General features: G+C 42.3%; 1 protein-coding gene across 1 annotated transcript in view; it reads left to right on the top strand.

Annotated features, from left to right (window-relative positions):
- Positions 1–24094, top strand: part of LRP1 (LDL receptor related protein 1) — a 2772300-nt gene that overhangs the window by 1472094 nt on the left and 1276112 nt on the right. The window lies entirely within an intron of this gene.

Here is a 24094-nt window from a genome sequence, read left to right as displayed (position 1 = left end):
GGGGCGGTTGTCTTCTTACTTGGAAGCCTTGGACATACATCACCAAAGATTTCTAAGTACAGAGAGTAATTACCACCAGGAGTTATTACATTTCCTTTTTCCTTTCCCACCCATTCACCTACTAAAAATTCCCAATGTTCCATCCTATTTAGAGGAAGGAAGCAGCCTCAGAGATCGAAAAGATGCTAAGAAAGAAACATCAAGAGGTCCCCCCAGCCAAACGAGGATTTGGAACTTATTCAGGATTCTTTTTGGTGCCAAAGAAGACTGGGAACGTCAGGTTAATATTGGGCCTAAACCACTTAAACCGGTTTGTCAAACACTCCCAAGTTCCAAATAGTCGTGGCTCAGTCCATTCTCCCTATTTTCAGGAAAGGTAATTGGATCTACTCAATAGATCTCCAAGATGCATACTGTCACATAAAAACAGACAAGACAGTCCAAGTGATATGTTTATTTTCCAGCTGGGAGCCAGTCACTTTCAATTCAGGGGCCTGTCCTGCCCCTGGGTGTTCACCATAGGTATGGCAGTGGTTGCAGCTCACCTGAGATTGCTGGGATTCCAGATGTTTCTGTACTTCAATGACTGGCTCCTCACAGCTCCCATTAGGCATCTGACATGTGCCAGGGACTACCTGCTTCATTTGTCTTCACCTGGGCATCACAGTCAACTATGACAAATCCATCTTCTACTGTTCTGAACCCTGGAGTTCACAGGGGCTCATTTGGTTACAGGTTCTCAAGTAGTTCTGTTTCCTCAGTCCAGATTGCCCAAATTTCGACTTCAGGTGAAAAATCTACCATCTATTCAGTCACCACCAGCCAGGCTGGTACTTCAGCTTCTGGGATCAATGGCAGCCTCCATAACTCTTCTACCCTTAGCGAGGTACTACATGAGAGTACTGCAGTGAACTCTTGCAGTTTCTGGTCCATGAGACAACATCCCATAACATCTGCTATTCAAATCACAAAGATCTGCTCACATTATGTATCCTGGTGGATCTATCCAGCAGATATTTTGTAGGGCTGCCCCTTTGTTCTCCAAATGCCCAAGGCCACAGTGACCATTGATGCTTCCCAGCTGGGATGTGGGGGGCATTACCTGCAACAAGACAGTTCAAGGCACGTAGTCCCCCTTAGAGGCTAGCCTTCACGTTAACATCCTAGAGATGAGGGCAGTCCTCCTAGCTTTATAGGCTTTTCAAGGCATCTTACCTGAAGAGACAATTACTATTCAGACAGATATGTCAGTGGTCTGGTACATCAAATGGGAGGAACCCAGTTTTACTCCTTGTGTCGGGAGGCAATGAGAGTGTGACACTGGATAATCAAGTCTTCCAACTGCTTTCTTTTAGCAGTGCACATTCTGGGAAAGTCTAATGTTTTAACGGACATTTGTTTTCATTTATATAAATGTATGATTGCCTATGTCATAAACAGTGATGATTTAATAAAGATGTTTCTTGTTAAAATGTTTTTTTTTTTTTTTTTTAAACAGGCTAAGCAGATCTATTCTCATGCCTCACGAGAGATCTTCTTCGGCAGATTTTTTGCCAATGGGGCAATCAGTGCTGGGACCTGTTTGCCTCTTTCCACAATTCCAAATGCAGCAGGTTCTTTGCCCTAATGCCCGCAGAGGGAGAGGCACAGATGGATGCTCTGATCAATGACTGGCTCCCTGGACTCCTTTATGCCTACCTTTCCACATATCTTGTATCAAAGTTTTTATAGAAAGCTCATCAACAGAAGAGCGAGGTGATCCTCATTGCCCTCTTCTGACCGTGGCAAGTGTGGTTCCTATTGCTCTGGCCACATCTGTTGTACCCTTCTTGAGTTCTACATCCCCTTCCAGATTTTCTGTCTCACCTCTACAGATTACCTCACTTAGACATACAAGCCCTCAGTTTAACCACATGGTTTATTCACTTCCATTAAAGGCTAGACTGTCCAGGCAATCTTCCCAGGTTTTACACATCCTTCCTTTTTCTCAGAAAATCTCCACTAAGAATATATTTATTTGCAGTTTGTTTACCGGGAAAGTCCCATTTTCAGTAGAGGCCCAGGGAGAAAAGCTCCTCAGTGCATGAATAAAAGTAGAAATTTATACATTGGTAATGGATTCATAATGAGTTCATATGTTGGTACTAGGCTGTCGGCCCTAGGGCCTATACAAGTCTAACCATAACAATTCCTTGGCTATTTCTTCCCAAAGTATTTACTTCCCTGGAACCCTAATAAGCAGGGCGACTGACCTGATCCCCGGGGTGAATTTCCTGTCTCCCGTGCAATCAAGGTTCCGTTTGAAGAGGGCCAAAAAGGTGCTCTGCTTGACATGTATGGGTAGTCTATTCCAGAGTCTGGGGAGTCTCTGGGTCAGGAACCTGTCCCTCCAGCATGTTTTGTTCATTGTGATGACAAGGTTTAGATCCCTGGTGCATGTGTCTCTGAGGGATTGGGATTTCTTTTAAGTGTGGCATGTCCATCAGCTCTGGGTTTGACATGACCTTGTATTTTAAGCAGAGATCGCCTCTGAGTAGACGATATGCGAAAGAGTATAAGTAGTGTTTTTTTAGACGGTCAGCATAGGGCATCTGCTTTAGGCCTGTGTTTCTTTTAGTGAGGTATTTCTGCGGCCTTTCCACTTGTTGCAGATGTCTTGAGAGGTATAAACGGTGCATTGTATTCTGTAATGGATCTAATGAGGGATGAGTACAGTGGGACAATGACATAATGTTTTCTGGATGAAAAGCCCTTAGTGATGAGATTTGCCACATAAAAGAATTTCCTGACTGTTGTGGCGATGTGGTTATTGAAGGTGAGACCACTGTCCACCTGTGTCCCTAAGTCTCTTATCACACTTTCAGTGTTTAGTGTACTGCCACCTATGTGGTAATTCACGGGTATATGTTTTTTCCCAAAGGGGATAACTATACATTTCTGGCATTGAGCTTGAGCCCATGGCTCTGACACCAAGCGTCTCTTTCTGTAAGGCCCTTTTGTAGAATATCCACATCATTTGGGGATTCAATAAAGGGTCCCAGTTTGCAGTCACCTGTGAGCTTTGTTCGCCAGAGTCCCTTAGTGTTGGCCTGTACTTCAGAGAAGTAGATGCCAAACAAGAGCGGTCCAAGCACTGAAGCCTGAGGTACTCCACTTGTCTGGAGCTGGATTTGGAGTTGGCTACTTTTACAGTGTGGGTTCTGTCAGTAAGCCAGTTGGCAACCCATCGAGTGAGGGATGAGTACAGTGGGACAATAACATCATTTTTTTCCTGGATGAAAAGCCCTTAGTGATGAGATTTGCCACATAGAAGAATTTCGTGACATTTGTGGCAATGTGGTTATCGAAGGTGAGACCACTGTCCACCTGTGTCCCTAAGTCTCTTATCACACTTTCAGTGTTTAGTGTACTGCCACCTGTGTGGTAATTCACGGGTATATGTTTTTTCCCAAAGGGGATAACTATACATTTCTGGCATTGAGCTTGAGCCCATGGCTCTGACACCAAGCATCTATTTCTGTAAGGCCTTTTTGTAGAATATCCACATCATTTGGGGATTCAATAATGGGTCCCAGTTTGCAGTCACCTGCGAACCTTGTTAGCCAGAGTCCCTTAGTGTTGGCCTGTACTTCAGAGAAGTAGATGCCAAACAAGAGCGGTTCAAGGACTGAACCCTGAGGTACTCCACTTGTCTGGAGCTGGATTTGTAGTTGGCTACTTTTACAGTGTGGGTTCTGTCAGTAAGCCAGTTGGCAACCCATCGAGTGACGTAGGGATTAATGCCCAGCTTTTTAAGTTTATCTATGATTCCAGAGTGGGGGATGGTGTTGAAGGCCTTGGCGAGGTCCAGATAGGCTGTGTGGACCACCTTACTCTTGCCCATGGCTCTGGAGACTGATTCGAAAAAGTCAATCAGGTTCAGGAGACAAGATCGGCCCTTCACAAACCCAAACTGCGTGGGGTCCAGTGTTTGAAGGTTGCCAATGTCTTTGTTTATAAGTTCCGTGATAATACGTTCCATGGCCTTGCAGATCAGGCTTGTCAGACTGATGGGGCGGTAGTTCCTGGGATCCAAGGTGGATCCCCTCTTGTGGAGTGGGATAACTGTAGCTGTGCGCCACTCAGTGGGCACGAAGCCTGAGGTGATTCTATGATTAAACATGACACTTAGGTGAGGTGCCAGTTCATTTTGTAGTTCATGTAGTACACAGCCAGGGATGTCGTCTGGTCCCATGGATGCTGTATTCTTAGCTTTGGAGAGTGTGTTTTTTACCTCTGTGGCCATTATTATCGGAATTTGGCAGTCTTTCGGTATTGAGATGGACCCTTTAGGGGGGTGAGAGGGGGTAAAGTTTGCACTGAATCGATCTGCCAGGATATTGGCAGTATCCTTGGGAACAGTATATTTAATGCCATTCTGTTGTAGCTCAGAGCAGATCTGAGCATTGCCATTTAGATTCTTGACATAGATATAGAATGCCTTGTGGTTGTCTTTGGAATCTTTGGCAATTTTATTTTTGTAACTAGCTTTGGAGGATTTTATGAGGGATCTCAGCTTCTTACTGGGGCTAGTAAGGGAGTTTTTTGCATCCTGGGATTTTCTTCTTTTCTGCAACAGTTTCTTCCTTTTGTTGTAAAGTTTGTTTATGGCAAGGGACCACCAGATTGACTTCCTTTTTTGGGAGGAGAGCATCTTGGTTCTATTGGGGATGACACAATTCATGCACGAGTGGATGTGCTCGTACAGTGCCTTAGTGTAGGATTCAGCAGTTGAACTTTTAGTTCCCGTCTGCATGGGTGTCATGAAGTTTGTTACTTCTGACTTGAGTAGCATGAAGTTGGCATTAGAGAAGGTTTTTACGGAGGTTTCCTTACTGGGGAGTGGGGATGGGATGTGGATGTCAAGGGTGAATAACCTATGGCCACTCCTGACCAACGAGGATGTGACCATTGGTGTGGAGCATCAATTTCCCATGTTGGTAATGACCAGGTCTAGGATATTGGAGCCCCTGGTGGGAACAAGTATTAGTTGATCCAAGACATTAGAATTTATGAATTCCAAGAACCGTTGGGCAAAGGTGTTGGTACACGAGTAGTTTTCCCTGTTAATGGCAGGATAGTTGAAGTCACCCAGTATTAGATTGCTTGGTTATATCTTAATATTTTCCAGTATGTTTAGAAAGGTGTAGTGAGAATCTTGGGACATGGTGGGGGATCTTTAGCAAGCTATAATTTGGATTGCAGTCTTACCTAGTGTTAGTTGCACCTGGAGAATTTCAGACAAATTCTGTTGGGCATCTAGCCTGGTGTTGTGAATATCCTTAGTGAATATGGACACTCCTCCACCTTTAGTGTTTTGGTCCTAGTTTGGTGGACGAAAAGTGTGGTAAGAGTTGTAGCATGGTATTGCAGGGGTGCTCTCTGGAACCTTGAACCAGGTGTCAGTTACTGCACAAATATCATGCATTTTGAGGTTTAGACTTATAGCATTACCTTCAGATTTGCATGCTTGTACCTGATACGGTGGTGGTTTTTTCCTTTGAACTTTGCCTAAAAAGACACTATAGGGGTGGCAAGAGCCTTATCCAGTAACCTGAATCCCAGGGGTGACAGGTGCAGGCCTTCTCTGGCAAAGCATCGTGGTCTGTCGATCATATCATCCCAGGCAGACAGATACTGGATCCCCTTTGAATGACACCAGAAGCTTAGCCAATTGTTGAAGTTAATCATTTTGTCCTTATACTGTGGTATCATTCTGGGCAAAGGCAGGATGCTACTCAGGGCTAGGGTCATACCTGCCTGGGCCACATGATCCGAGAGCTCTTCCATGTCTCTTTTCATGTAGTCCAGGGAGGTATGTCTCAAGTCATTCACTCCAACATGGACAGTGACAGAGTCATATTTGTACTTGTGGAGTGACTTGAGTGCGTGCATTATGTGGCGGATCTTGGCACCCGACAGGCAGCTGACTGTAATTTTCTCTTTGTTCAGCCTGGTGAGTGGGACATCAGTGTGTCTGACTAGAGAGTCACCTATGACTAAAGTGTTGGGTAAGTTGTCTTGCCTTAGGGGCTGTTGTTGGGTGGCACACTGGTGTTGTGAGCTATGTGACATTTTGGCTGTGATTGGTGTTTGTTTGTGTTTCAGCTTCGGAGGTCCTTGTTATTTGGGCTGGATGTTCTTCGTGTTTCACTGTTGCAGTCATTACATTTGGTTAATCTGCTGGCAGGTTGCCCTCAGTCGGCCTGAATTCCAAAGTCTTGTGTCCTGCGTCAGTTGCTGTCTTCTTTTCCATGACATCAGGTCGTCAGGGATATAAAACATGCAGCCGATGCCCGAAGCAGAAGCAGTTCGCAAGTGCTGGTCGGCCGACTCCTGAAATTTTCGTATTCGAGTTTCAGAACCAAAGTCTTCACTAAAGCTAAGTACCCCGTTGGGGAAACTTTTTTCTTTCTTTTTACTGATGTCAGAAAAAGTTAATAATTGTATTACTTGTGGGAAGCAAATATCTCATAAGGATTTCCATTTATACTATATTCCTTGCCTAGACCCTGATCACAATGTGCCTGGCTGTCGGTTTTGTGCTAGATTTACCCAACGCACTATTAAGCATCGGTATATTTTTGCATCAAAGTATTTTGGAAACAGATTTAACTACCCAGAAATGTCATCGGATAGCAATCCAACTACCAGAGTACATAAAAAACGCAAAGAAAATGACAGAGAAAGGCAGTCGAGATCCAAAACCGATGACAAAGCTTCTCTTAAGCCAGTCGCCGGTTCGCCGGTACTCAGTGAGGCGCTTTCACAGCCCCTGATACTCGCTACCTTCGAGTCGCAGGCCTCTACCAACACCCATGTGGAGTCCGGCATGCCGCAAGATACTCAAGGTAGTGGACCGACGGATGCATCTCCCTTGGATGGGTCCAGAGCCGCTGAGCAGGCACTGACTTCTGAGGGTGTATTCAGACCTCAACATTTATATATCAAACCGACGACAGCTGCAAAACCAAAGACAAAGACAACTTCTAAAACTAAAAAATCGACGCCTGAGCCATGTGCATAGGCCTCTATGCCTAAAAAACAGATGATCAAAATGGCTGAAGACCTTATTACCTTGATCAGGGGTACCCATCCCCCACCAGATAAGAGGCCTAGGCAAGACACTGATTATGAATCTTCAGATCAGGTTTCTATTTCTTCTGATTCCTCTTTTGATCAGGAATTCTCTATACCTCCCTATGAGGATTCTGATGCTGAGGAGTCTATTCCATCTGCATCTTTTCCAGAGGATTATTCATTTGGAGAAACCTTGCATACTTTGAGGGAGCATTTTCACTGGGAGAGTCACTACTCAGAATCAAAAAAGAGGCTCAGAGATTTCCTTCTTCTCTCTCAGCACAAGCCTTTAGCCATTCCCCCTGTTTTAGACATTATGGATGATGTGTTTTTGGAGTCAAGCTTGACCCCTGACTCCTTATCTCCTGCACGCAGTAATCCTGACAGATATTACAGGGTCCCTGACTCATAAACTTTTATTTAGAAACCCTGCTGCTGATCCTGAAACTATTTCACAGGGTCCAAAGGGAGTTAAGGCCTCAACAGCAAAAAACCCTACCCCCTCTTTCAGAGATTCAAGGGCACTAGACAGATTAGGAAAAAGGTTTATACATCTGCAACCTTGGCAATCAGGGCCTTAAACTGTCAGTTTCATATGCTTAAGCACCAACAACATGTTATGGGATTGCCGAAACAGAAAATGTTGATTTCAGAATGTGCAGAAAATAAAGAATTGCAGGAATTATTGCATGCAGCTGAACAAGTTGGAAAGCATACTTTGCAATGTGGTTTTGATTCCGTAGAGGCCTCCTGCAGGGCCGCTGTTACTGGATCTGTGATTAGGAGGCATGCCTGGTTAAAGGAACAAAATTTGCCTGATCATGTTAAAGCTAAATTGCTAGATGCACCTTTACAGCATGATTCTCTGTTTGGTATTAAGCAGAAGAGGTTTTAAAGAAAATGGAAGACAAAGCTAAGTCTATGCAAACTGTTAAAGACTTCTTAAAAGTGCAGCCACCAAGATTCAGTAGACACTGGCCTACAAAAAATTGGTCCTTTCCTGTGTCAGACAGAGCTCAAAGGGACAAATCCAGACGCCCAAAGGGTTCCAGATACCAGGCGCAAGATTCATACAGGTCAAAGCAATAGGGCGCATCTACCTCCAAATCAGGGGGAGATAAAGCGCAAACCTACAGAAAACAGCCCCAATGACTTCCCTCTGCCTACAGCAAGCACTTATCTTTTCACAGCACCCTTAGGGGGAAAATTAGCACTTTTTGCTCAAAATTGGCAGTTAATAACCCAGGACAAGTGGGTACTAAACATAGTATCACAGGGATACATATTCCATTTCCACACTCTGCCAATTGCAAACGGTTGGCCAGATCTGCCCAGAAAGAGGTCACGTCCCTCATGGGTATGGGGGCCATTCAACCAATACCAGAACAGGAAAAAGGACAAGGTTTTTACTCAAGACTGTTCTTGGTACCCAGAAAGGACAAGGCCTAACGGCCAATACTGGATTTATCAATTTTGAACACATACCTGGACATTCCAAAATTCAAAATGCTGACTTTGCAGCAGCTTCTGCCCATGCTGGGCAAGAATGCTTGGCTGGTGACATTAGACCTAAAAGAGGCATACCTGCATGTCCCAATAAGAAAGTCGTGCAGAAGATACCGCAGATTCAAGGCTGGCTTAATGCATTACTGATTCTCTGCACTGCCCTTTGGCTTATCTACTGCGCTCAGGGTCTTTACAAAGTGCTTGGCACCAGTAATTGCATTTTGCAGACAAAGAAGTATACAAATGTATCCTTACTTGGACGACTGTCTCACTCAAGCAGAGAACAAGGACACACTTCTTTGACACCTGGCGTTTGTGAAAAGGCTTCTAACATGCCTAGGGTACACAATAAACGAAAAGAAATCACAACTGGTACCCTCTCAAAAGATAACATTCCTGGGTGCAAGCTTGAATACAACTGCCCAGATGGCTTACCTTACACCAAACAAAGGCAACTGACTACTCACTTCAAACTGATGGCAACAAAAACCCAGTGTTCTGCAAGACAAATTCTGCAGGCTCTGGATTTATTGGCATCCTGCATCCTACTAATTCCATATGCAAGACTGCATATGAGGAAACGTCAATGGTGCCTAAAAAGTTTATGTAGTCAACATTCACACAGTCTGGAAACAATGATTCCTCTCATTCACTGCCTGCAACAGGATTTTCTATGGTGGGCAAAGGCCTGTCACCAAAACATGGGACGGCCCTTCACTCTACGCCCTGCCAGCCAAACCTTAACAGACTCATCAGATTATGCCTGGGGGTCCACATGGCAGGAAGATGCATTCAGGGCATATGGCCACCAAAACAAATGCATCTACATATCAACCAGAAAGAGATGCTAGCTGTTCAAAATGCCCTAACAGTCTTCAAGGACTTACTTCATCCAGGACAACTACTGATAAAGACGGATAACACCACAGTCATGTGATATATAAACAAGCAAGGGGGCACACATTCATACCCCCTTTGCAGATTAGCCATTGCACTGTGGGACACAGCTTTGACCTACCAAATACATCTTCAAGCTCAATTCTTGCCAGGAAAACAAAACACTCTGGCAGACGATTTAAGCAGAAACCTTATGGATCCTCACGAGTGGAAACTAAATCCACAAGTCTTCAGCATGATAACAGAGAAATGGGAGAGCCCAGACATAGATCTATTTGCCTCTCTTCAAAATTATCAATTGAAAAGATTCTGCACAAGGACTTATCACAAACAAGCATGGAAAGTGGACGCCCTATCCTTCAGTTGGAAAAACCTATCAGTTTACGCCTTTCCTCCTCTGCCTGTTCTACCCAAGGTCCTCCTAAAAGTCAGACAAGAGAAGCCAAAGATTACATTAATTGCCCTGGACGGGCCCCGCCAATACTGGTACCCAATCCTAAGGAACTTGTCTCAATACCCAGCTTGGACCTTGCCTCAAACACCACAACTACTGTCCCAGCAAAACAATCAGATCGTGCACAATCAACTACAGACTCTAAACCTGGCAGCATGTCTAATCATGTAATCATACAAACAACACCTCTCAGTAAATCTGTGATGGATCTCATTTTGGAAGCCAGAAGGCCTAGTACTAGAAAATCTATGCTGACAAATGGAAGAGATTCTGTGCTTGGAATCAAGCACAAGGAACTGATACAGCAGAACCAAATATTCCACAGATATGACAATACTTAACTGAGATGCTTGACAAAGGCCTATCTTTCTCATCAATCAAAATCCATGCCTCTGCCATTTCGGCTCATTACAACACAGAGCCACCAATATTTTCTCATCCGTTACTAAAGCAGTATCTTAGAGAAGCCAGAAATATAAGGGCCCCCTAGAAGATCACCATTACCTGCGTGGGACCTCAATTATGTGTTGGAAAAACTCACCCTTCCTCCATTTGTACCAGCTGCTACCGCTGATATAAAGTTCTTATCATGGAAGACAGTTCTGCTACTAGCAATTACTTCAGCAAGAAGAGTTTCAGAGCTACAGGCCCTCATGGCTGTAGAGCCTTTTATCATATTTTACCCGGACATGGTGTCTCTGAGGACAAATCCTACTTTTATGCCTAAGGTGGTTTTCACTGTGGCTCTTAACCAAACAATTCATCTGCCAACCTTTTATCTAAATCCGCAGAACAAAGGGGAGGGAATTCTGCATTCCTTGGATGTTCACAGACAGCTAAGATTCTACTTGAGCAGGACTAAAGCTCTAAGAAAAACTGAGCAATTACTAGTGTCATATGCTGCAGGATCAGAAGGAAAGGCTATTTCAAAACATACAATTTCAAAGTGGATAAGCCACTGCATCCGTTTCTGCTACTTACACCATGGTAAACCTGTGCCCAAGGGCATTAGGTCTCATTCCACCAGAGCTGTAGCTACTTCAGCAGCCTTTTTCAGAGGAGTACCAACCAAAGACATTCTAGAGGCTGATACTTGGAGTTCTATTCACACCTTTACAAAGCATTACCATTTGCCTCTCTACTCTAAGTCCAGGGCAGGCTTTGCCACTGCAGTTCTGTAGGGCCTTATAGCCGCACCTAATGCTGTTTAGCTCCAGCCTCCCAACCATAGTTTTGGGATTCTACCCAAATGAAATGACTGCAACAGTGAAACACGATGAACATAGTGCAGTTGTGTACACTTACCATAAATGTAGATGTTCAAGTGTATTCACTGTTGCAGTCCAGGTTACCCTCCCGTCATCCCCCTGTCATTCTGAAGTTTATCTTTCCTTCACTATCTTCTACAACCTATGTGGTGTATTTGCTTACAGATGAAGGTAAAGTTTATATTAATGCATGGCCTAATGGTTAAGGCGTTTGCCTTACAAACACAAGGTGCAGGGTTTGAATCTCACAAGGGATAATTGGCTAGGCTTAAAATGGTTCACAAGGCCAGTTAGCCTAGTACTAACCTATGAACCTATGTATTTATATACATATATATATGTGTATAATATTGCTACCTTTTTTGGGGGCACCTGACATCGGGGGCAAGAAAAACTAAAGAAAATGGCGTCAGCTGCATGTTTTATACCCCTGACGACCTGACATCGTGGAGGGGAAGACAGCAACCGATGCAGGACCTAAGACTTTGAAATTCAGGCCGACTGAGGGCAACCTGCCGGTAGATTACCCAAATGTAATGACTGCAACAGTGAATACACTCGAACATCTACATTTATGGTAAGTGTACACAACTGTACTTTACTGTTAAGGGCCTCCACATATGTGGGTTTAGTGTTGTTATGTGTGGGTGTTGGTGATGTGGGTTTAGAAGGGCTATGTGTTGCTTGAGGTGTAGCACAGGTGTTAACCTTCTCCTCTTGACTGTCTAGCACAATCTTGGTTTGAGAGAGCTTTGCTTCCATTTTGGCTATGTAAGTGCATCTCAAGAGTACAAGAGCTGTTTTCCCTTACCTTAGCAAGGCACTTTGCAATTATAGGCTGTTTAGTGCCTACGATTAATTCCTCCTTATTAACAAGGAGAGTTGATTGCTTGTATCAGTTTGACTTCCTAGTGCTTTCCAGCAGGTTTTATAGCAAGTGGTAGTCACAAGGATGCTTAAAGGTAAGATGAAAAAAATGGTTTATCCTAATGTACTTGCTGACAGACAGTTTGCTAAAATGTAAGACAATTAGCAATCCAGTGGCAAAAACAAATAGAAGTGACATTACAACAATTTCTGAGGTAGTTAGAGCAGAGAGGAATTTTGGTAAACATGGTATAAAAGTAGAAATATATCTCTAGACTTAGATATTGTAAGGTGGCTGTGTGGAAGTACAGATCCAAATGGAAGGTACGTGTTTGCGTAAAGAGGTTTTGAAACTTGTAGGATTCTGAGTTAATCTAATGGCTAAAGGTAGAGCATTCCAATTTTTGGCTAAAGAGTAGGAGTAAAGAACCTGGCCAGGAGAAAGTGTTGGTTCCCACACAACATGTCTTCAGACCTGGCCATAGTACAATAATTGCCCTTATAGTTTTCTTGGATACTGTTAACAGATGCTGGGAAAATAGTCTCCATCCTTTTCTTAGATCAAAGGCTTTTGATACAGTTTCCCACCCTCTACTACTATTACAACACTCCAACATTGAACTTTCCCCCATCACCCCCTTCAGAAGTTGCTGATTCCCAGATCTGCGAGGCCTCTTTGGGAGGTAAGTGAAAACTGAAGTTGGGGGACAATCTGAAGGTTTAAAGATAATTTTGTGTGCTATAGTTAAGTTGCAGATAGGTGAGATAGTTTGGTAGTTCCAGCCATTTTAGGGAGTGTAGACTGGTACAGTTATGGTTGAAGTTTTTGGAATTAGTTGCAAATTTGACAATTTTATTATAACAAGTCTTGAGCTTGGTCTTCAGTGTAGTTTGAAGTTTGGTAAGTAGAGGGGTGCCATGTATGAGAGAAAGGAGTAGGTAGGTGGAGGCAAGGGTTTGTTTAGTGGAGGGACTGAAGAAGTGGTTGTGCCTACAGAGGATTCCTATTTTCTGATGGGTTTTATGGATGTTGTGTTGTAAGTGAATATCAGATTTTAGGTGTTCACCTATGGTGACTCCTAGTAGTTTAGTGTGGCTAAAGTTCTGTTTGTGCCTTGCTTTGAAAATAGATATTGAACATGGTTTTGTTTAACAGGGTTGATTTCTTAAGGGTGAATAAAAAGGTCTTGGATTTATTAGGATTAAGGGCTAGGTGGTTATTATGCATCCAGTATTTGGTAGTGAATAAGGCTTTTGGAGTTTTGATTTGAAGTTCAGAAATGGTGTCAGCCGAACATACAGTAGTTGAGTCGTCTCCATATTGAATGAGAGATGCTTGGGTCATAGAAGAATGGAAGTTATTAATGAAAATGCTAAATAGGAGTGGACCAAGGATGGAGCCTTGAGGAACTCCAGTAGAGGTGTTAAGGTAATGAGAGCGAGAGTTTTGTCATTTGCAGCTTGTTCCTTGTCTTTTAGATAACCTGAAAACCAGTGGAGGGTGGTGGGGGAAAGTCCAATGTTAGAGAGTTGTAATAGAAGTAGAGGATAGGAAACTCTGTCAAAAGCCTTTGATAGATCTAAGAAAAGGGTAGAGACCATTTCTCAGCATCCCATGCTGTGTTAACAATGTCCAAGAAAGCTATAAGGGTAGTTATTGTACTATGGCCAGGTCTGAAGGCATGCTGTGTGGGAAACAGGAGATTGTTTTGGAGAAGATAGTGCATCAGCTGAATGTGAATGCACTTTTCCAAGACCTTGGAGAAATGAGAAAGAATAGTGACTGGATGATAGTTGGTGATATCAGTGCTTTTGCTGCGTTTATAAAGAGGAAGAATGAATACTTTCTTCCAATATTTTGGGCACATAGGATTCCTGAATCGACCTGTTAGTAAAGACACTTATAGGGAATGCAACAGCATCTGCAGCAAGCTTTAGAAGTTTGAGGGGTATTTTGTCAAGTGCATTGGAGACGTGTTTGAGCTTCAGGAGTAGTCTTTTTATAGTTGTGATAGAAGTTGGGATTAAGAGTGAAGTTGGGAGTAGAGGGGGTGTAGGGCTCATGGGTGAGTATGAAATGATAAGGAAGGTAGTAGAAGGTTTTAGTGGAGCGGTGTCCCTTATGCTCCCTTTAGCACTGGGAAAGCCAGCAGTAATATCAGCTGTAGAAGTTGTAAAGAAAGAGTTGGAGAGGCTGTTTCTTGAGAAAGTTTGTCAGGATGTGGACATGGGTTGTTTTTTTGTTCTAGGGTTCAGATTCTAGGGTAATGATGTGACAGAATTTCTCAATTCTTGGAGTTTTAAGCATGATTAAACTGCAGTTTTGAGTAGTAGATTTTTTTTTCTTTTTTATCATTGTTGCCAATTCTTTTGGAATATATGCAAGGACAAATTGAAACGATTCTCTTTGTGTAGGCTAATGAGAGAAATCTAGACCCCTTTCAGTGCCCATTCTGACAACTTTAGAATTTCTGGCTTCCATTTTTTTATAATGGAGCAAATTCCTGCATGTTCTCCCATACGCTGGAATATCCTTCCATGAGACCACCCTGGGTCGATACTAGTTGGGGACTCTGTCCCAAAGGTTGAGGAACAGACAAAAAGATAACATGAGATACAAAAGTTATGTACTCACAGTAACTATGCATGTGTGTTGTCTGTTTTTGTTTTTCCTCAATTTGCCCTAGTTTCTTTGGGAAAAGAAATCTATATGGTCTCCTGGTATAGCCTGTTACTTTTCATCTTTCCCTTTCTTAGCTTCAGATACCTTTCCTGTGATGTTTCTAGGCATTTATAGATTTGTTTCTCTTTCTGTGTGTTATGTCAAGGGACGCAAACTTGATCTGAGGTATTCTGGAATTTGAGAGAATATTATGGGTAAAGGGAGAAGCGTGAGCTACAGATCCCAAGTCTGAGAAGTGGCCAAAGTCGGGTCTGAAACCCAAAGGTTGAGGAAGGACAAAACCAGACAACACAGATGTATTGTTATGATGAGCATGTAACTTTTGTTTACTTTAACTGGTTATACTAAGTATGGTGGAATATCATTTGTTCTGCAAGGGAATAAGAGCTCAAAGATGGTTGCGTCTTTCACAGCTTGAAAAGCTAGAATTAGATTCCCTGAGAGGAATCTGTAAGAAACTGAGGACAGAGGGAGAGCTGTTAAGCCTTTCCTGATACGTAAGGCCACTGATCTTTCTAGCTGTCAGTCTTTGAGGTGTCAAGTTGAGAGATATGTTTAGGCAAATGCATGCCAAAGTTAGTTTTGTATTCAGAAACCAGTTTGATGAGATCCAGGTAAAGGAGAATGAAGACAGCTTTGAATGTAGACGACATGACTTTGGAATTTAAATGACCCAGATAATGAAGTACTTTAGGGAAATGTTTGTCAAAAGGTAAAGAATTGTCAACAAATGTTTGGTTGCAGTGATGTGTCCATCTCTATGGGATGTAGAAATATTTTGTTTACCAAAATGAGCTGTTACATTTTTCACATTTAATTTGAGCCCATCATCCCTGTACAAGCTGTTAACATGGTTGAAACTTTGTTGGAAGAATTGTGATTTAGTGGTAGATCAAATAACGCATAGTTTGCAGTTATCTGCAAACTTAAATAGTCAATAGCCCAGGAGTGTTGGCCTGAAGATCTGGAAAATAGATACCAAATAGGAGGGGCACAATATTAAGCACTGTGTACACCATTGCTATGTCTTTTTATTTAAAAAAATGACACCTGAAACTCTAACCACATGGATTCTTTCAGGCAACCTGTTACTTACTCACTGCACAGCATAAGGGTTTATATTCAGATTTGCAAGCCTGTCAATGCCTTGGACAACTTCAGATATGCAGTATATACCATGTAACAGCTATACACTGTTTTGGTGACTTTCAAAGAAGTTAATGATTTTGAAGAGAGAGGATCTTTCATTAGCAAAGCTGAATTGATGAGGGTCCAGGACTAGGAGATTTTCAATGTCCAGATTAACGAGGCTCGTCATAGTGTTTCATAGCTTTGCATATAAAGCTAGTGAGACTAATGGATCTATAGTTAACTAAGAACTGTGGTTGAACCATACTTGTATAATGGCATTACAGTGGCTGTTTGCCAGAATGTAACTAGTGGTGAGGCTTAGATTAAAGAGGTTAAATAGGTGTTTTCAGATGGTTCATGTTTGTTACTGATAATCAGGCAACCTGGTATATTATCAAGGCTTAAGTTTATGGATGATGTAATCTTAGCTTTTGAGAGAGCTTGTTCTAATTAAAGGGAGCAGCAGGGTTGATGGCTACAACTGTGGATGAGTAAAATTTGCACTAAATGTCACCTAGGGTGTTGGTTTTTCTTTGGGATCAGAGTGGACAGTATTATTATGGACTAGCTCTGAACTATGTTGGGTATTCCCTTGTCTGACACAGTTAACAAAAGATGACTGTTTCTTACTTATAGTTGTGTAATTTTTGTTTCTATAAATATACCTACAACTACTAGACACAAAAACAGAACTGGTTAGTCTGTTAGGAAAGATCACCGCTGGTTGCATAAGATGCTGCTGACCGTGTGTGTGTGTGTGTGTGTGTGTGTTTGTGTTTGTGTAGCTGACAGTACTGAGGTATTTTAAGTTTGCAAAAATTGCAAAATGTTCATTATGCTTATTGTGACTTAGATTAATTTTAAGGTGTAGTATGTAATGGATTTGACCAAAGTGAAGATTATTTTCTGCCAAACTGTCATTTAACACTTCTTAATACCACTTATTTTCCTAGACACATGGACATTTGTTTGAACTGTTAAGCTATAACATCGCTTTTGTCCAAAGCTTCAAGATTCAGCCATTGGAAGTCAGGAGTACAAACGTTCAGAGCTCCACTTGAGCAAATGTGTTAACAATGTGTGTGGCATGCATGAGGCGGGTGTAGGGTGTAGGGACAGGTAGAATGATGTCCTTCAAGGATGCATCTGCAGTCCTTACAAATGGGTTGTCCTGTCGTCAGGCAGCCCTTCAGTTGGCCGGATTCCAAAGCCTGGGTCTGGCCTCGGCTGGTGTCGCACTTCACCCGACGTCACAGCTGCAGTTATTCGGGTATAAAGGCATCAGCCGACGCCATTTTCCTCAGTCTTTCTTGCCGTGGCGCCGAAGCAGAAGCTGTTCGCAAGTGCCGGTCGGTCAGATCCAGAGATTACTACTACCGAATACTACTTCGAAGACTTCTAAAAAGCTAAGTACCCCGTTGGGGACTCTTTCTTGCCTCAGCCGATGTCAGAGAAAGTGAATAACTGTTTATCTTGTGGGAAACAAATACCTCATAAAGATTTCCACTCCTACTGTATACATTGTTTAGGCCCAGACCACGACGTAGCAGCTTGTCTAGCCTGTGCTTCTTTTAACCGACGGACGCTTAGACGTCGGTCGGAGTTTGCTGAACAAATTTTCGGCTCTGATTTTGCCTACATTATGCCGTCGGATCCTCCGGCAGCACAAATTTCCAAAAAACGAAAAGAAAAGGACCGACACTCGCGGTCCGCGGTCTTGGCCGAAACTGCCATTAAGCAAACCACGAGTGTCTCGGTTTCGGCCGAAACCGAGCAAGCGTTCTTTCTCCAGCCGAAACCATGCCTTCTACCGAGGCCTCCTCTAACCTGGTAGAATCGGCTTCTGAAATCCAGCCTTCTGTTGCGGCTTCTCAGGAATTATCAGACACAATTCCCCTGGATATTTCAACCCCTGCACGTGGAGCTGCTAGGCCTCCTGCAGCCATGTCTATTAAGGCCTTTGCCAGGGCTAAAGCAGCCAAAGCTTCAAAAACTGTGCCTGCTAAACCCCCCCCCCCCACACACAGGCCCAGCACTAGCTCTCATATGCTTTCTTTGGCTGAGGATTTAATTTCTTTAATTCGTGGATCCCAGCCTCATCCAGACAGGTCCTCTCCCACCTCCAGAAAAGAGACCTAGAGCAGAGCCCCCTGAACCAGTATCCACTGATGGTTCCTCTGATGAATCAGAACATACAGACCCTCCTGAGGCTTCTTATTCTCCTTACGAAGACTCTGATGCTGAAGAGTCCATTCCTTCAGCCTCTCCACCTGAGGAATTTTCCTTTGGGGAAACCTTGCATGCTATGAGGGAACAATTTCAGTGGCAGGGCCAAGATTTCTCAGACTCCAGAAAACGGCTTAGAACTTTTCTACATTTGCCACAACATAGACCTTTAGCTATTCCTCCAGTTCTTTCTGTTGTGGATGATGCATTTAATGATGCTTGCACTGCTCCTGATTCATTACCTCTGGCTCCTGCTAAGCCCGACAGGTTCTACAGGGTCCCGGACACTCATCACCATTTATACAAGGCTCCTTTTGCAGATCCAGAGACTATCTCCCAGGGCCCTAAAGCTGTAGCTGCTACTTCTACTAAGAACCCCCTCCCCTCTGAAAGGGAATCCAGGTCCTTAGAGAGATGGGGTAAAAAAGTTTACACTTCTGCTACCTTGTCAGCTAGGGCTTTGAACTGCCAGTTTCATATGATTCAATATCAAGAGTTTATGCTTGACCAGTTAACTAAAAAGCTTTCCTCTGAAGAATCTTTAGATAAAAAATATGTTCAGGAAATGGTACATAGCATACAGCTGGTTAGTAACCATTCTTTAAAATGTGGCTATGATGCACTGGGAGGCTTCCTTTAGATCAGCCATGACTGGCACAGTTATCAGGAGACATGCATGGTTGAAAGAACAGGCATTACCAGACCATGTCAAATCAAAGCTTTTGGATGCACCCATGGACAAGGTCAATTTATTTGGTTCCCCTGCTCAGCAGGTACTAAAAAAGATGGAAGAGAAGGCGAAATCCGTACAAACGGTGAAAGATTTCTTACAGGTTCAACCTCCAAGGATCATTCTGATAGCTCCAGACTGGCCAAGACAACATTGGTACCCATTGCTGAGGAGCATGTCTCGGGAACAAATATGGACACTACCCCTGATCCCATTACTGTTAACACAGAACAACTACAACATCCTGCATCCAAACCTGAAAACTCTGCAGCTAACTGCCTGGAACATTACATAACAGCAATTAACCCAAATTTATCCCAAAGGGTTAAAGACATAATCCTGGAGGCTCGCAGACCTTCAACAAGAAAGAATTATGCAGCAAAATGGAAAAGATATCTCATTTGGAGTACTGCAAAGGGAGAGGATGTGACTCGGGTAAACATGGCCAACATCCTGGAGTACTTGGCAGAGCTCTTCCACACAGGCCTGTCCTATTCTTCCATCAAGATACATGCATCATCTATTTCAGCAGAATACAGCTTGGATCCTCCTGTCTTCTCTCATCCCCTGCTCAGACAGTTTCTGAGAGGAATTAAAAATGTAAAACCTCCCAGGAAACCACCATTGCCAGCATGGGACTTGAACTTTGTGCTAGAAAAATTGACACTTCCTCCTTTCGAGCCAGCAGCAACAGCAGAATTACAATACTTAGCCTGGAAGACTGCTTTCCTGCTGGCAATAACTTCAGCAAGAATGGTCTCTGAACTACAGGCATTAATGGCAGTGCAACCCTTCCTGATCTTCCATCAAGATAGAGTGTCCATGAGAACAAATATTACATTTATGCCTAAGGTGGTATCCAGAGTGTCATTAAATCAAGCTATCCACCTACCTACATTCTTCCCAAACCCACAGAACAGGGGAGAAAGACTTTTGCATACCTTGGATGTACACAGACAGTTACGCTACTACCTGGACAGGACTAAGTCCAATAGAAAAACTGACCAGCTTCTGGTAGCATATGCCACAGGAAAGGAAGGAAAACCAATTTCAAAACAGACAATCTCCAAATGGATAGGAAATTGCATTAGATTTTGTTACTCCTACCATGGAAAGAAAAGTCCAGAGAACATCAGGCCTCACTCCACAAGGGCTACAGCCACTACCACAGCCTTCTTACGAGGAGTGGCTACCAAGGACATTATAGAGGCTGCTACTTGGACCTCCGTGTATACATTTGCCAAGCATTACAATTTACCTTTATACTCTAGATCCCGAGCAGGTTTTGCCACTGCTGTTTTGCAAGGGATCCTAGCTACACCATAATCTCTACTCTTTCCTCCTTCCCTTGTTTAGCTATGGTATTCTACCAATTTGTAAGGACTGCAGATGCATCCTTGAAGGACATAGTACAGTTTTGTACCTACCATAAATGTAGATGTCCGATAGGAATGCATCTGCAGTCAGGATTACCCACCCACCTTCCCCTCTGAGGTACTCCTAGGGTATTTGCCAGCCTTCAGCTAGCTTGGGGGGGATCTATTATGGTGTATTTGTTTGTATATATGTACATACATGCTTATTTTTTGAGTTTGCTCTCTACTATTTGGAATCATTGGTATTTATCCAAATTTAGCCTTCCAAGAGGGCACCTGGCATCTGGGGCAAGAAACACTGAGGAAAATGGCGTCGGCTGATGCCTTTATACCCGAATAACTGCAGCTGTGACGTCGGGTGAAGTGCGACACCAGCCGAGGCCAGACTCATACTTTGGAATCCGGCCGACCGAAGGGCTGCCTGACGACAGGACAACCCATTTGTAAGGACTGCAGATGCATTCCTATCGGACATCTACATTTATGGTAGGTACAAAACTGTACTATCTACATTTTTGAGTGTTTAGGATTAGTATCTGAACTGTAACAGGCAAAGAAAAGTGAATACTGGTTGTGCTTATTCTCATCTACTGTGATGCGTTTCATTGATAAAACCTGGCCACTTCAGTTAGTACCGTGGCTGGTTTTCCACAAATTAGAAACCAATTCCGGGGAATCAAATGATCTTTTAAAATAGTTACTTTGCTACTGAGGATCTGTTACTTCATATCCTGTATCGTAAGGTGCCAGAATGAATTATAAATTCGCTTCTTAGAGGATCTTCTGCTAGGCATCTTGTTTGTGCTTGAAGTGATGTATTTTTTGTTTTTTAGCGTGAATCTGTGTATATTGGCTATCTGTCTCAGTTGTAGTAGGTGAAGAAGCTGAATTCTTTCAGATGTTGAGAAGGGTTTCTGTGAGACTAAGACATGAGCTGTCCAACGTATTTCTGAGAAAACTAAATTTCTCCTTGCAGGATAGTTTATGATTAATATCCTCATCCACGTTGTTCACCTTCTGACTGCATAAGAGGGAAGGAGATAATCTCCTTGATGATTAAATGAGAGCTGTAGAACTCATTGCAACCTGCATTGCAGAGTATCCCTTGTCAGGGTATAGACTTTGCTTTTTAAACATTACCTCATCAAATGGAAGTTATTAAAAGGATATATTCAGCAAGAGGATATTTTGCATTACTTGGATGACCAAATGCATCAGAATGACACTTGGCAGCAGGAAAAGAGCTGGGGAATGTCCAAATGCATCAGCACCCTGTGATAGTTAGATCTGTGCATGGTATGTGCTTTGATTACATTGTTTACTTAAAATTGTATACATGTCATTGCAGCAACCTGTTTTTCATTTACTTGAATCAGCCTTCTTTTGCACATAGTTTAGTTTAAAATTTAGTATAAACTGAGAATTAGCCACAGGAATGAATCAAGCTGAAACTCATGAAAATTAGGCTGAAATCACTGCCACTGTAGAAGTATTTGAGCTTTGGTAGACACTAGCTATTGTCAGCATCTATTTAGTTATCGCAGTTTGGTCGACTGAACAGATGGTCTTTAGGTGTACAAGATTGCAGTTATCAGGGTTTAGAAATTTGCCCTTTTCCGACATTGAGTGATCTCTGAGTTAGTTTAAATAATTAGCTGGCAGTGTGGAGGGTGCCGGGAAGGCCTGCCCCCTGCAAAAATGGTATTATTTCTTTGTTTTTAGTTTTAGTGTTGCATGCATTCTGGCTGTTTTTTATTGCATGTATAGTAGCTTGTCAGCATTTGCATTCTCTATGTTGTCTGGTCAATGTTGTGAATGCCAGCATATTGGTCATTTGACATTTGTCCCATGCATATTTGTGCATATATACACACACACACACACACACACACACACACACACACACACACACACATGTAACACTGAACCAGCTATAGTATGGAGAAATGTGTGATACTAATTTTAAGATAGAATACGCAGATCTGACATGCACTGAATTATATTAGTAACTAATTCAAGTAATCCAGAAATGTTGGAATGTACTGGGAAGGCAATACCCTGACAGATAAAATATGGGGAAGAGGATGACTTAGTATGGAAAGTAAACATGGAATATGGGGGACTAGGAGATCTAACTGCTGAAATACGAGAGATGTATAATAGTGGCACCAGAACTTCGCAATGACGAGCATCTCTGTGGTATACATCGATAGAGCCCTGACTGTGACCCAGATTGCTGTGTGCTCATTTAGAAGCCTGTGAGATGACTGGGGATTGAGATAAATGAAGAGATAATTATAATAAATGGTCCGGTCCACATACGAATACACTTTATGGGGTAAATTAGAATACTGAAATAAAGTTTCTTCAAAAAATGTTCCCATGACCAGGTGACTTTAATTTGTGAACTGAGCTTGGTCTTGGAGAACAACTACATTTGGTTTGAAGGGGAATACTTCCAAAAAATCCAAGGTGTTGCCATGGGGGCAGGTTGTGCACCGGTGTATGCTAATCTAGTTCTTTTAGGTTGGGAAAATAAATTTGTCATAGGCTGCCCCCATTGGAGTAAAATAAAATTATATTCTCGTTTCTTGGATGATATTTTTATTTTGTGGCGAGGAATAGTCACTGAGATAGAAGAATTTTTTGACTATTTAAATAATTCCACCCATTTTTTTAAATTTACCTATAATTTTGATAAGGATAGTATAAACTATTTAGATACCCTTATGCATGACACAAATGGTTTTAGATCTAGAGTATTCAGGAAGGATACCTTTTGTAATGCTTATTTGCATTTCAGTAGTAACCATCCCTTGAAACAAAAAGAGCATCATCAAGGGGCAGGCAATAAGAGCAGCTCAGATGACATCACATTTTGAAGATATCCATGCTGAATTGGATATAATTGCCGATATGTTTTATGAAAGAGGATACCCTAGGTTTTATATAGATGAAATCATTGGGGAAGTGTATAGTAAGTGAGGTACCTACTACAAGCCACTTTTGGGGATTGGATTGAACAAAGAATCTAAATCTGTAGTAAACAAAATTTACAATAAAGCTTGTGTGTTACAGTATAATCACCTCACTGGTAGTATTCAAAAAGCCTTAATACAAAATTGGAATATCTTTAGAACCAATAGTGAGGTGTTAGAGAAGTTAGGAAGAAAGCCAAATTTTGTCATCAAAACGGCACCAAATTTTAAAAAGACTGTTGGAACAAAAACTGGACACAGATGATACCTCTATACAAGGTACTAGGGTTTGTGGAAACTGTAGTCAATGCCCATACATCATGAAAGAAATTTCTTTGAGATTAAAAAATTGTTTACAAAGTATGGCGCTTTTTAAGAAAGGGAATTGTAGCACTAGTATACCTAGCAGTGTGTGAATCATGCTCACAGTTCTATGTGGGTAAGAGCGTTCCTTGAAAGTGAAACTCTGTGAGCATACAAACGATATAAAAAATAAAAAGTTAAGTAATGCACTTTACAAACATTCTCTCACTTGTTCCTCATTCACCAACTTTTTATTTGGTATTTTAGATAAAATTAGTATGAACCCTAGAGGGGGAGATTGGAAGAATCTGTTAGAGAAGAAAGAGACAGATTGGCAGTTGAAGTTGGCAGCAATGTTCCCCCCAGGGTTGAATGAAACTATATAACACCTATGTTGATTGAGAAGGCCAATATGATTACATATATTGCATGCCATCAAATATTGCACACGTTTTAGAATATTTTATAGAAATGTGGTATAATGTGTTTATTTTACTAATTTTGCTATTTTTATCTATTTATTCAACAAATAGTTATTTAAAATCAGTTGTTAATG

Source organism: Protopterus annectens, chromosome 9.part0 (genome assembly GCF_019279795.1).
Source record: "Protopterus annectens isolate FY-2018-M chromosome 9.part0, PAN1.0, whole genome shotgun sequence".
NCBI classification, from domain to species: domain Eukaryota; kingdom Metazoa; phylum Chordata; order Ceratodontiformes; family Protopteridae; genus Protopterus; species Protopterus annectens.
Note: the sequence above shows the minus strand (reverse complement) of the source record. Positions and strands in the feature narration are given on the sequence as shown.